The sequence below is a fragment of the Phocoena phocoena genome, chromosome 9 (assembly GCF_963924675.1).
Source record: "Phocoena phocoena chromosome 9, mPhoPho1.1, whole genome shotgun sequence".
In the NCBI taxonomy this organism is placed as follows: Eukaryota; Metazoa; Chordata; class Mammalia; order Artiodactyla; family Phocoenidae; genus Phocoena; species Phocoena phocoena.
Window position 1 is genome coordinate 54,974,396 of NC_089227.1, and position 13,339 is coordinate 54,987,734.

The 13,339-nt window shown below is 36.4% G+C and overlaps 1 protein-coding gene across 1 annotated transcript in view; it reads left to right on the forward strand.

The window, feature by feature from the left end:
• PALS2 (protein associated with LIN7 2, MAGUK p55 family member) overlaps positions 1 to 13,339 on the forward strand; it is a 102,206-nt gene that overhangs the window by 33,881 nt on the left and 54,986 nt on the right. The gene's annotated exons all lie outside the window — the stretch shown is intronic.

A 13,339-nucleotide genomic window follows, 5' to 3' on the forward strand; every position in this document is an offset into this window, starting at 1 on the left:
CAGAAGGAAGTGAAACAATATTTTAAACATACCAGGGGTGGGTGTAAATCCACTGAAAGTATTCTCCAAGAACCTGCTGCTTTTGTTTTTTTTTTTTTTTTGGAGAGGACTTCTCTCTGAAAGCATTGCACATAATAGAAAATTGTTTCTAAGTAAGAGTGCCAGGAAGTTACACTAGCTGCTTTTGCAAGGCATTTACTTAGTTCATAGTAGGAAGATTGATAAGTTCATTTAAAATGGTAGTTCACTTTCCTTTCTGAATTAAACTTGTCATCAGAGGATGACAGTACAGAGTGGGTCAGTTAACATTAAATTAGGGGGAAAACCCAACTATGTTCATTAAAAAAAACCATTGTTTTTAAGGTAGGAAAATTGTAATAAATTGCTGTTTTCGAGATTCATTTTTCACTGAGACTTTAAATAATTAACAGTAGTCACGATGAGAGATGGTTGAAGAGATTGAACTGCAGAATGTTAGGTAAAGCAGAATATTTAGGATTTATGTTTTTAGTAGATCAGTCGTTTAAATTTATTGTATAACCTCAGGAGTTATATCAATCTCATTTCTTTTTTACAGATAAGGAAATAAGTGTGTAGTTAAATTTTTCTTTAATGCTATACTGGAGAAAAAGATTAAAATTCAGAATTTAGCTCTGTTTTAATCACTTTTTGCTGTACATGTTCTCAGCATTTATATTGATATGTCTTTATGAGGCAATTCATTATTATTATAACAAACAATGAAATGAGGACCTCTTAATGGAGATGTAATTGATACAACCTGTTTATAAAGGACAGTTTGACACTATCTGACGATTGAAAAATCACATATCCTTTGGTCTAGCAATTCTACTCTTAGTATTTACTTACTTAGTCTGCTGTTTGATTCTTTTTTAATTTGACAGTATTGTTTTTAACTGTCAGTAACTTTTTCTTCTCTGGTTGCTCCATTATCTCCCTCTTAGCGACCTGTCCCTTTATGAATTCAGTAGCCTCTCACATATCTTTGAGAATGCTAATAAAAATTAAAGTTCTATTCTCAGCACCATCTGTTTCCCCCGTAGTTTAGTTTGTTCAACTTTGTCCCTTGTCACTGATGTTTTTCTTCAGATGTCTGGCAATCAGTAATGGTTGGTTTATATTTATAAATGAAGGACTAGGTTGATTAATCCAGAATATACCTCTGTGAGGACTTCCTCTGTAGTTGTATAGGCTGTCCCCCCACCCCCCAGCCCTCTGTCTGGAATGGCGGGCTTCTCCTTCAGATATCTAAGCAGACACCTAGTGAGCAAGTTGGGAACCCTCAAATAGCTACTAAATTAAGAAGGAGGAGGAATCTACCCTGGCATTGGAACATATTGGTACAAGGCTGTAAGTTGGAAGAACAGAAGGGGAGAAGGCGGGGCCACCCCTAGAAGTGTTAGGCAGTGTGGTGAGGGGAATTTTTTGGTTATCAGAATACCTGAGGAACACTGCAGGCATTTGGTGGAGAACAGTCCTATGCAAAAAGGATTATGCCAATAGTCTCCTGTTTGAGAGACACTGCTTTAGAGCATTCACTGTGGGATAGTCTCCCTTCCCCCTCCCCTCCTCATCTAGTGTCTTTTGTGAAGAACCAGATGCACCTCAGCCTCTCTGCTCTTTGTTTAGGCCCCACATCCATGTAAGGAACCCTTCCCATGCGCCCACTGTCTCTGGAAAGAAGTCTGTGGCACTTAGGCCAAAAAGTGTGCCCTTGTGTATGGGATTCCTTAATTGCTATGAGTGGCTGCCCATCCACTCACTGTGCCTGCCCTTTTCTTTTGTTGGCTCCAGGCTTAGATTTTCTCTAAGACTGCTTTGAGAAATACAACTCCATGTTTTGTTTCAAGGTTTTAAACATTGATCATAAATTCAAGATTTTCAGTAGGGTGAACTGTTTGGTTCTTTGCACTGGATTGCCTTCCACTGGGTGTCTCCCATTTTATCGTCCCACCGCTCCCATCAAAGAAACAGTTAACCTTTTACTCCTTTCCAGTATTCACTCAGTGTTAATAATGCACTAGAAGGTATTGTTGCAGGAGTTGCCATGTATTCTTTAGTTGCAACAACCCTGTAAGAATAGGTAACTATTGCCGTTCCCCATTTAACAGATGAAAGAAACTGAATTGGAGAGGTTGTCATATGCTCAGGTTTTCAGGACTAGTTAAGTGGTAGTGTCCAGGCTTTTAACCACTATGCTATATCATTTAATTCTCTGATTCCTTCGTAGTGTTCTTATCATCATGCTTTATTCATTTGTTTACACATTTTGGTCTACTCTGCTAGATGTAGTTTTTGGAGGAAAGATAGTGTGTCTCTATTTTCTTCCACATCAACCATCATGCCTGGCCTATAAGCACTCGGCTAATGTTGAGTAAGTTAGCTGAGCACATTTAAAGTTTAACTTTCTTCTTTGATTCAATATAACTAAACTAGAATTTCGAGATACTATTTTGAGAACTAAGGTAATTGACTGCATATTGTCCTTTTATAGAAAACAAGTGTTTTTATTGACCTAACGATTTAGATGAACTCTTGCTGTCAAATCATTCGCGCGAGTCATGTGTCAAAATTTAATCATAGGGCTTTCCTGGTGGCGCAGTGGTTGAGAGTCCGCCTGCCGATGCAGGGGACATGGGTTCGTGCGCCGGTCTGGGAAGATCCCACATGCCGCGGAGCGGCTGGGCCCGTGAGCCATGGCCGCTGAGCCTGCGCATCTGGAGCCTGTGCTCCACAATGGGAGAGGCCACAACAGTGAGAGGCCCGTGTACCACAAAAAAAAAAAATTATTAAAAAACCTAACTTGGTCCAAATTTTTTTTATTTTTTATTTTATATTGAAGCATAGTTGATTAACAGTGTTGTGTTAGTCTCAGGCGTACAGCAAAGTGATTCAGTTATACATATATCTATTCTTTGTCAAATTCTTTTCCCATTTAGGTTATTACAGAATATTGAGCAGAGTTCCCTGTGCTATTCAGTAGGTCCTTGTTGGTTATTTTAAATACAGTAGTGTGTACATGTCAATCCTAAACTCCCAATCTCACCGTTCTGCCCTGGTAACCATAAATTTGTTCTCTAAGTCTATGAGTCTGTCTGTTTTGTGAATAAATTCACTTGTATCATTTTTTTTAAGATTTCGCATATAAGTGATATCATATGATATTTGTCTTTCTCTGTCTGACTTACTTCACTTAGTAAAATAATCTCCAGGTCCATCCATGTTGCTGCAAATGGCATTATTTCATTCTTTTTAGTGGCTGAATAATATTCCATAGTATATGTGTACCACATCTTCTTTATCCATTCATCTGTCAGTGGACAGTTAGATTGCTTCCATGTCTTGGCTATTGTAAACAGTGCTGCAATAAACATTGGGGTGCATGTATCCTTTCAAAACAGTTTTCCTCTGGATATATGCCCAGAAGTGGGATTGCTGGATCATATGGTAGTTCTATTTTTAGTTTTTTAAGGAATCTTCATACTATTCTCCATAGCAGCTGTACCAATTTGCATTCCCACCGACAGTGCAAGAGGATTCCCTTTTCTCCACACCCTCTCCAGCATTTATTGTTTGTAGACATTTTGATGATGGCCGGTGTGACTGATGTGAGGTGATAACCTCATTGTAGTTTTGATTTGCATTTCTCTAATAATTAGTGATGTTGAGCATCTTTTCATGTGCCTGTTGGCCATCTGTATGTCATCTTTGGAGAAATATCTGTTTAGGTCTTCTGCCCATCTTTTGATTGGGTTGTTTGTTTTTTTGATATAGAGCTGCATGAGCTGTTTGTAAATTTTGAAGACTTATCCCTTGTTGGTAGCATTGTTGGCAAATATTTTCTCCCATTCTGAGGGTGGTCTATTTGTCTTATTTATAGTTTCCTTTGCTGTGTAAAAGCTTTTGAGCTTAATTAGGTCCCATTTGTTTATTTTTATTTCCATTACTTTAAGAGACAGCTCACAAAAGATATTGCCGTGATTTACATCGAAGAGTGTTTTGCCTGTGTTTTTCTCTAAGAGGGTTATAGTATCCAGTCTTACATTTTGGTCTTTAATCCATTTTGAGTTTATTTTTGTGTATGGTGTTAAAGAATGTTCTAATTTCATTTTTTTACATTTAGCTGTCCAGTTTTCCCAGCACCATTTATTGAAGAGACTGTCGTCTGTTGTATAGTCTTGCCTCCTTTGTCGTAGGTTAATTGAGCATAGGTGCATGGGTTTATTTCTGGGCTTTCTATCCAATTCCATTGATCTATATTTCTGGTTTTGTGCCAGTACCATACTGTCTTGATTACTGTAGCTTTGTGGTATAGTCCGACATTACGGAGCGTAATTGCTCCAACTCTGTTTTTCTTACTCAATATTGCTTTGGCTGTGCGGGGACTTTTGTGTCTCCATACAAATTAAAAAATTTTTTGTTCTAGTTCTGTGAAAAATGCCATTGGTAATTTGATAGGTGTTGCATTGAATCTGTAGATTGCCTTGGGTAATACGGTTATTTGGACGATATTGATTCTTCCAATCCAAGAACATAGTATCTCTTTCCATCTGTTTGTGTCATCTTTGATTACATCAGTGTCTTATAGTTTTTGGAGTATAGGTCTTCTGCCTCCTTAGGTCAGTTTATTCCTAGGTATTTTATTGTTTTTGATGCGATGGTAAATGGGAGTGTTTCTTTAATTTCTCTTTCTGATCTTTTGATGTTAGTGCAGAGAAATGTAAGAGATATCTGTGTATTAATTTTGTATCCTGCCACTTTACTGAATTCATTGATGAGCTCTAGTAGTTTTCTGGTACCGTCCTTAGGATTTTCTACGTATAATATCATGTCATCTGCAAACAGTGATGGTTTTACTTCTTCTTTTCCAATTTGGATTCCTTTTATTTTCCTTCTCTGATTGCTCTGGCTAGGACTTCCAAAACAATGTTGAATAAAAGTGGTGAGAGTGGACATCCTTGTCTTGTTCCTGACCTTAGAGGAAATGCTTTCAGCTTTTCACCATTGAGCATGATGTTAGCTGTAGGTTTGTTATATATGGCCTTTTATTATGTTTAGGTAAGTTCCCTCTATGCCCACTTTCTAGAGAGTTTGTATCATAAATGGGTGTTGAATTTTGTCAAAAGCTTTTTCTACATCTATTGAGATGATCAGATGGTATTTATTCTTTAATTTGTTAATGTGGTGTATCACACTGATTGATTTGTGGATACTGAAAAATCCTTGCATCCCTAGTATAAATTGCACTTGATCATGGTGTATGATCCTTTTAATCTATTGTTGGATTCTATTTGCTAGTAGTTGAGGATTTTTTCATCTATGTTCATCAGTGATATTGGCCTGTAATTTTCTTTTTTTGTGGTATCTTTGTCTGGTTTTGGTATTAGGGTGATGGTGGCCTCATAGAATGAGTTTAGGAGTATTCCTTCCTCTGCAATATTTTGGAATAGTTTTGGAAGGATAGGTGGTAATTCTTCTTCTCTAAATATTTGATAGAATTTGCCTATGAAGCCATCTGGTCCTGAACTTCTGTTTGTTGGGAGTTTTTTAATCACAGTTTCAATTTCAGTACTTGTGATTCAATTTCAGTACTTGTGATTGGTCTGTTCATATTTTCTGTTTCTTCCTGGTTCAGTATTGGGAGATTGCACCCTTCTAAGAATTTGTACATTTCTTCCAGGTTGTCCATTTTATTGGCATATAGTTGCTTGTAGTAGTCTCTTATGATCCTTTGTATTTCTGTGGTGTCTGTTGTAACTTCTTTTTTTCATTTCTAATTTTTTCGATTTGAGGCTTCTCCCTTTTTTTTTTGATGAGTCTGGTTAAAAGTTTATCAATTTTGTTTATCTTTTCAAAGAACCAGCTTTCAGTTTCACTGATCTTTTCTATTGTTTTTGTCTCTTTCACTTATTTCTGCTCTGATCTTTATGATTTCTTTCCTTCTACTACCTTTGGTTTTGTTCTTTTTTCTCTAGTTGCTTTACGTATAAGGTTAGGTTGTTTACGTGTGATTTTTCTTGTTTCCTGAGGTAAGGTTGTATTGCTATTAAGTTCCCTCTCAGAACTGGTTTTGCCGCATCCCATAGGTTTTTGGATCGTTGTGCTTTTGTTTTCATTTGTCTCCAGGTATTTTTTATTTTTCTCTTTGATTTCTTCAGTGATCTATTAGTTGTTTAGTAGCATATTGTTTAGCCTCCACGTGTTTGTGTTTTTTACGGTTTTTTTTCTTGTAGTTGATTTCTAATCTTACAGTATTTTCTTGGGAAAAGATGCTTGATCTGATTTCAGTTTTCTTAAATTTACTGAGGCTTGCTTTGTGGCCCAGCATATGATCAATCCTGGAGAATGTTCCATGTGCACTTGAGAAGAAGGTGTATACTGCTGATTTGGGGTGGAATGCTGTATAAATATCAATTAAGTCCATCTGGTCTAATGTGTCATTTAAGGCCTGTGTTTCCTTATTGATCTTCTGTCTGGATGATCTGACCATTGATGAAAGTGGGGTGTTAAAGTCCCCCAGTGTTACTGTGTTACTGTCGATTTCTCCCTTTGTGGCTGTTAGCATTTGCCTTATGTATTGAGGTGCTCCTATGTTGGGCGCATATATATTTACAATTGTTATATCTTCTTCTTGGATTGATCCGTTGCTAATTATGTAGCATCCTTCTTTGTCTCTTGTAACAGTCTTTATTTTAAAGTCTATTTTGTCTGATATGAGAATTGCTACTCCAGCTTTCTTTTGATTTCCATTTGTATGGATTACCTTTTTCCAACCCCTCACTTTCAGTCTGTATGTGTCCCTAGATCCGAAGTGGGTCTCTTGTAGACAGCCTGTATATGGGTCTTGTTTTTGTATCCATTCCATCAGTCTATGTCTTTTGGTTGGAGCATTTAATTCATTTACATTTAAGGTATTTATCGATGTGTATGTTCCTGTTTCCATTTTCTTAATTGTTTTGGATTTGTTTTTGTAGGTCTTTTTTCTTCCCTTTCTCTTTTGTTCTTGTGATTTGATGACTAACTTTAGTGTTGTGTTTGGATTCCTTTTTTGTGTGTGTGTATCCATTGTAGATTTTTGGTTTGCAGTTACCATGATGTATTGATATAGCAGTCTATATGTAAAAAAGATTCTTTTAAGTTGCTCATCTTTTAATTTCAAGTGCATTTCCAGTAGTCTGCATTAGTGCTCTCCTCTCCTCACAGTTACTGGTTTTGATGACATATTTGTGTTCAGATGTTTTCCTACCTTTACTTAATGTTGCCTTTACTGGTGAGCTTTTCCATTTAATTTTATTGTTTCTAGTAGTGGCCTTTTCTTTTCTGATTAGCTAAGTTCCTTTAGCATTTGTTGCAAAGCTGGTTTGGTGGTGCTGAATTCTCTTAGCTTTTACTTGTCTGTAAAGCTTTTGATTTCTCCATCAAAACTGAATGAGAGCCTTGCTGTGTAGAGTATTCTTCATTATAGCTTCTTCCCTTGCATCACTTTAATATATTGTGCCTTGTTCTTTTGGTCTGCAGAGTTTCTGCTGAGAAATCAACTGATAACCTTATGGGAGTTCCCTTGTATGTTACTTGTTGGCTTTCCCTTATTGCTTTTAATATTTTCTCTCTGCTTTTACTTTTTGTCAGTGTGATTACTATGTGTGTTGGTATGTTCGTTGTTGGGTATATTGCCTGAGACCCTGCATTTCTTGGACTTGGATGACTATTTTATTTCCCATGTTATGGAAGTTTTCAGGTGTTATTTCTTCAAATATTTTCTTAGGTCCTTTCTCTCTCTCTTCTCATTCTGGGACCCCTATAATGTGAATGTTGGTGCATTCTTTGTTTTCCCAAAGGCCTCTTATACTGTCTTCCTTTCTTTTCATTGTTTTTTCTTTATTTTGTTCCATGGCAGTGATTTCCACCATTCTGTCTTCCAGCTCACTTATCTGTTCTTCTGCCTCATTTATTCTGCTATTGATTCCTTCTAGTGTATTTTTCATTTCAGTTATTGTATTGTTCATCTCTGTTTGTTTTTTAGTTCTTCTAGGTCTTGTTAAACATTTCTTGTATCTTCTCAATCTGTGCCTTCATTCTTTTCCCAAGATCTTGGATCATCTTCACTGTCATTACTCTGAATTCTTTTTTTTGGTGGATTGCCTATCTCTGCTTCACTTAATTGTTCTTCTGGGGTTTTAGCTTATTCCATCATCTGGGACATATTCCCCTGCTGTCTAATTTTGTCTAACTTCTTGTGCTTGCAGTTTCTGTTCTGCAGCCTGCCGGATTGTAGTTCTTCTTGCTTCTGCTGTCTGCCTTCATCTAGTGGATGAGGTGGCTTCTCTCTTGTTGCCAGTCCCCCAGGCTGTGAAGACTGACATGGGGCTCAAGACTTTCACTCCTGTGGGAGAACTTCTCTGGTATAATTATTTTCCAGTTCATGTGTTGCCCACCCGGTGGGTGGCCTGCCATCTTGTTGTTGCTTTGTCTTTGGATGTAGGGTATCTTTTTTGGTAGGTTCCAGAGGTTTTTTTTGTTTTTGTTTTTGTCAGTGGTTGTTCAGCAGTTAGTTGTGATTTTGGTGTTTTTGTAAGAAGGGGTGAGCCTTCTACTCTGCTGTCTTGCTGGCAAGTCAATCCAAATTTCAATTTCAATCTAGTTTTCTGTACCATTTCCTGGAAATGTATTTAAAAATTTTTTTCCTGCTGTATTGAAAATACATTAGAAGTAGTCCAAATGACTTAGATAATTCCTTTAAATTTTTGCTTAAAATGCACACAGAATAAGGTTTTGTTTTTCATTTTCTGAATCTGCAAATTATGCAGTATGGTTCTGTCAAAATAACTGTTATTCTATCTACAAAGTATAAGAGCAGAAATAATTTTTAATGTCTTATGAAAACTTAATTTGCCTGTCATATTTTCATTGGGGATTTTAGTTCGTTGAATTAAATGGGAGTGAATATACCACACATGTGATTACAAAAGGATTTTTAATACTGAAATAGACTCTAGTCCTAATTTATTAAAAACAGTTCATTTAAGTACTTATAGTTCTAAAACTGGGGAGAAATGCTTTTGTAAAACAACTCTAGAAAGCTTTTGGAACAGAATATATGTGAGTAAATACCAGTCATTTTATTAAATTTGTCTTCTTACTGATCTATATTGTAGAAAGTTAGAAATGTATTTATATGTAAGAAGTTTTGTAAAAGCTTGCCATTTTAGTAGACTAAGCATTGAAATATACCACTTCTATCTTTGTTGCTGGTTATTACAATTTGTGGAAAGTTAATAGCTTTAAGATTACTGCTTTATAAATCATACCACATTTCACTGATTCCAAGTATTATACAGACATTTTATTTATAAATAACAATATATAATTTGAAAACTATTCTTCATTTTAGTAACAGAAATATGTTACATTTTTGTGACTGAAACTCTATTATTGAGGACTTGTGATGTACCAGACTGTGGGCTAGTTGCTGGGAATATAAGTTTGAACAAGACAGATAAGATTTCTGCACTCATCAGACCTAAGAGTTTAGAAAGAAAATCATATATTAAATAAATAACAAAATATTTAATTACAGTTTGATCAGAGTTATAAAGCATAGACTACTACAAAAGTATATATTAGGAGAATTTATCCTAATTGGTCCTGCTAAGGACATAGAAATTCTGCTCCTGAAGGATGCGTATGAATTCGGTACACCAAGGTGGTGGTAAGTTGGGGGGAGGACTTTGCTTCAGGACAGGGGAAGGATTGGTGTGGCTAAAGCTACAAAGGGTGGTGCAGATTGTTTAACCTAGTAGTGTATTTTAAAGGCTCACTGGCTATAAAATTTACATTTTAATTAATTCCTTGTGGGTGAGATATATATCACTCATAAGAAATCTGTATATATGTAGGAGGCTCTTGTATAGTCTGGGCAAGAAATGATGATGACTAGGACTCATGTTATTTGATTCCAGAAATATTAAGGAGGTAGAATCTACTGCTTCTTTGCTCCAAGTTAGTTTCTATTCGTACCACGTACATACTTACAAATATTTTTGCTATTTTTTGGTCTGTTTTTCTTCCTCTTTTGCCATTCTCTTTATTCTTGTGAGTTTTCTTTTTTTAACCTTTATTAATACTTTGCTGCTGTTTTAATAGAGATTCTAAAGGGAAAGACTGTAAACTCAAGTAGTCAATCTACCATATTTAACTGAACCCTACCTCCCACTGATTTGAAATGTCACCTTTCACATATATTAACTCCTATTTAGTTATTCAAGATTTCTCTGTTGCTGTGCCAGTACTGCACCAGTTTAATTTATAGTGTTTTTATACTTAATAGCACAGGCACCTCCTTTACAGTTATGCTTTTTTCCGGACGTATTGGTTGGTTTTACGTATTTTCTCTTTCAAGTAAATTTTAGAAAAACATTACCCCAAAATCCTGTTGGGATTTCTTTTTTTCTTTTCTTTCTTTTTAAATTTGTATTTATTTTTGCCTGCATTGGTTCTTCATTACTGTGCACGGGCTTTCTCTAGTTGCAGTGAGTGGGGCTACTGTTCATTGCAGCGCCCGGGCTTCTCATTGTGGTGGCTTCTCTCGTTGCAGAGCATGGGCTCTAGGCCCACAGGCTTCAGTAGTTGTGTCTTGCAGGCTCAGTAGTTGTGTCTTGCAGGCTCTTGAGTGCAGGCTCAGTAGTTGTGGCGCACCGGCTTAGTTGCTCTGTGGCATGTGGGATCTTCCTGGACCAGGGATCGAACCTATGTCCCCTGCATTGGCAGGCAGAATCTGAACCACTGTGCCACCAGGGAAGTCCCCACCCATTTTTTTATTGGGTGTTTTTTGTAATATATTGAGCTGCATGAGCTGTTTGTATATTTTGGAGATTAATCCTTTGTCAGTTGCTTCATTTGCAAATATTTTCTCCCATTCTGAGGGTTGTCTTTTCATCTTGTTTATGGTTTCCTTTGCTGTGCAAAAGCTTTGAAGTTTAATTAGGTCCCTTTTTTTTTTTTCGTTACTCTAGGAGGTGGGTCAAAAAAGATCTTGCTGTGATTCATGTCATAGAGTGTTCTGGCTTTGTTTTCTGCTAAGAGTTTTATAGTGTCTGGTCTCACATTTAGGTCTTTAATCCATTTTGAGTTTATTTTTGTGTATGGTGTTAGGAAGTGTTCTAATTTCATTCTTTTACATGTAGCTGTCCAGTTTTCCCAGCACCACTTATTGAAGAGACTGTCTTTTCTCCATTGTATATCCTTGCCTCCTTTGTCATAGATTAGTTGACCATAGGTGCGTGGGTTTATCTCTGGGCTTTCTATCCTGTTCCATTGACCTATATTTCTGTTTTTGTGCCAGTATCATATTTTCTTGATTACTGTAGCTTTGTAGTATAGTCTGAAGTCAGTGAGTCTGATTCCTCTAGCTCCATTTTTTTCCCTCAACATTGCTTTGGCTATTCAGGGTCTTTTGTGTCTCCATACAAATTTTAAGATTTTTTTGTTCTAGTTCTGTAAAAAATGCCATTACTAATTTGATAAGGATTGCATTGAATCTGTAGATTGCTTTGCGGAGTATAGTCATTTTCACAATATTGATTCTTTTAATCCAAGAATATGGTATATTTCTCCATTTGTTTGTGTCATCTTTGATTTCTTCCATTAGAATCCTATAGGTTTCTGCATGCAGGTCTTTTTCCTCCTTAGTTAGGTTTATTCCTATGTATTTTATTCTTTTTGTTGCAGTGGTAAATGGGATTGTTTCCTTAACTTCTCTTTCTGATCTTTCATTGTTAGTATATAGGAATACAAGAGATTTCTGTGTATTAATTTTGTATCCTGTGACTTTACTAAGTTCATTGATTAGCTCTAGTAGTTTTCTGGTGGCATCTTTAGGATTTTCTATATATAGTATCATGTCATGTGCAAACAGTGACAGTTTTACTTCTTCTTTTCCAATTTGGATTCCTTTGATTTCTTTTTCTTCTGATTGCCATGGCTAAGACTTCTAAAACTGTGTTGTATGATAGTGGTGAGAGTGGGCATCCTTGTCTTGTTCCTGATCTTAGAGGAAATGCTTTCAGTTTTTCACTATTGAGAATAATGTTTGCTGTGGGTTTGTCATACATGAGGCCTAATGTCTTTTTAAAATAGTAGATTTTTGAAAGACTTTTTAATTTCTTATGATCTGTTTTAATTTTTACCTCTTTTTCCTAAATTTCAGTAATTGACATTCTCCTAGAAAATCTCTACTCGACTGGATTTTACAATAACATTGTTCACTGTGTTTTCTTTTGAATCTTCTTCATGCCTGCAGTTATTTTCTCATTGCATTCCTAAGGTTATTTGTGTCTTCTCTTTTCTTAATCAGACTAGCCAAGTATCAGTCTCTTTTTACTGGACCTTTGAAACAGCCAGCAGGGATTGATCAAATCTATAGGTTTTTTTCTTTTTTCTTCTTGGATTAACTTCTGCTTTCTGTTTTAATTCTTTCTATTTTTGAATTTCCCATTACCTTGTAAATTTTGTTCTTTCATGATCCATAGCATGTTTCTCTTACTTTGCCCTTTTCTAGTGGGAAAATTCTTCAATTTGATCCCTGATATTCCCACCCCCAACCCACCCTATGATTTAATCTTTTTCTTTCTTTTGCTCTTTCTTTTCTTTTGTTTTAATCCCCTGGTAGATAGTAAGTCTGTTTCTTTGGCAGTTAATATTTATTTGTTGAATTTGGTGAGTTGCATTCACGCTTTTAGTATTCATGTGTAGTGATCCTTGATGTGTAGTGATCATATTTGTAATTGAAGGGTCTAGATTAAATATATTAAATTTTCTTCAGTTTAAATAGGAACCCCATTTGTATGTCATTGAATCTGGCTTCTGACTAAAGAGTCCATCCTCCCGTAATTAAGGAGGAGGAGTGAAACTTGTAGGAAACTTACCTTCTGAGTTTTGGGACTTTCCTTTCTTCCTGGAATCTCTGAGTAAATTGGGACACTTCCCTGCTTCTCTGGCTCCAGCTCAACTTTGCAAGGTTCCCACTACAGAGAGCTTCCTGTTTCATATATTAAGCTTTCACATACAAGAGTTGCCTTGTGGTAATCCGTGTCTGAGTGGTTATTATAGATTTAGTTAATGTTTTTTAAATTAATTAATTAATTTTTTGGCTACATTGGGTTTTCGCTGCTGCGCACGGGCTTTCTCTAGTTGCAGTGAGTGGGGCTACTTTTCACTGCAGTGCGCGGGCTTATTGTTGCAGTGGCTTCTCTTGTTGCAGAGCATGGGCTCTAGGCACACGGGCTCAGTAGTTGTGGCTCGCAGGCTCAGTAGTTGTGGT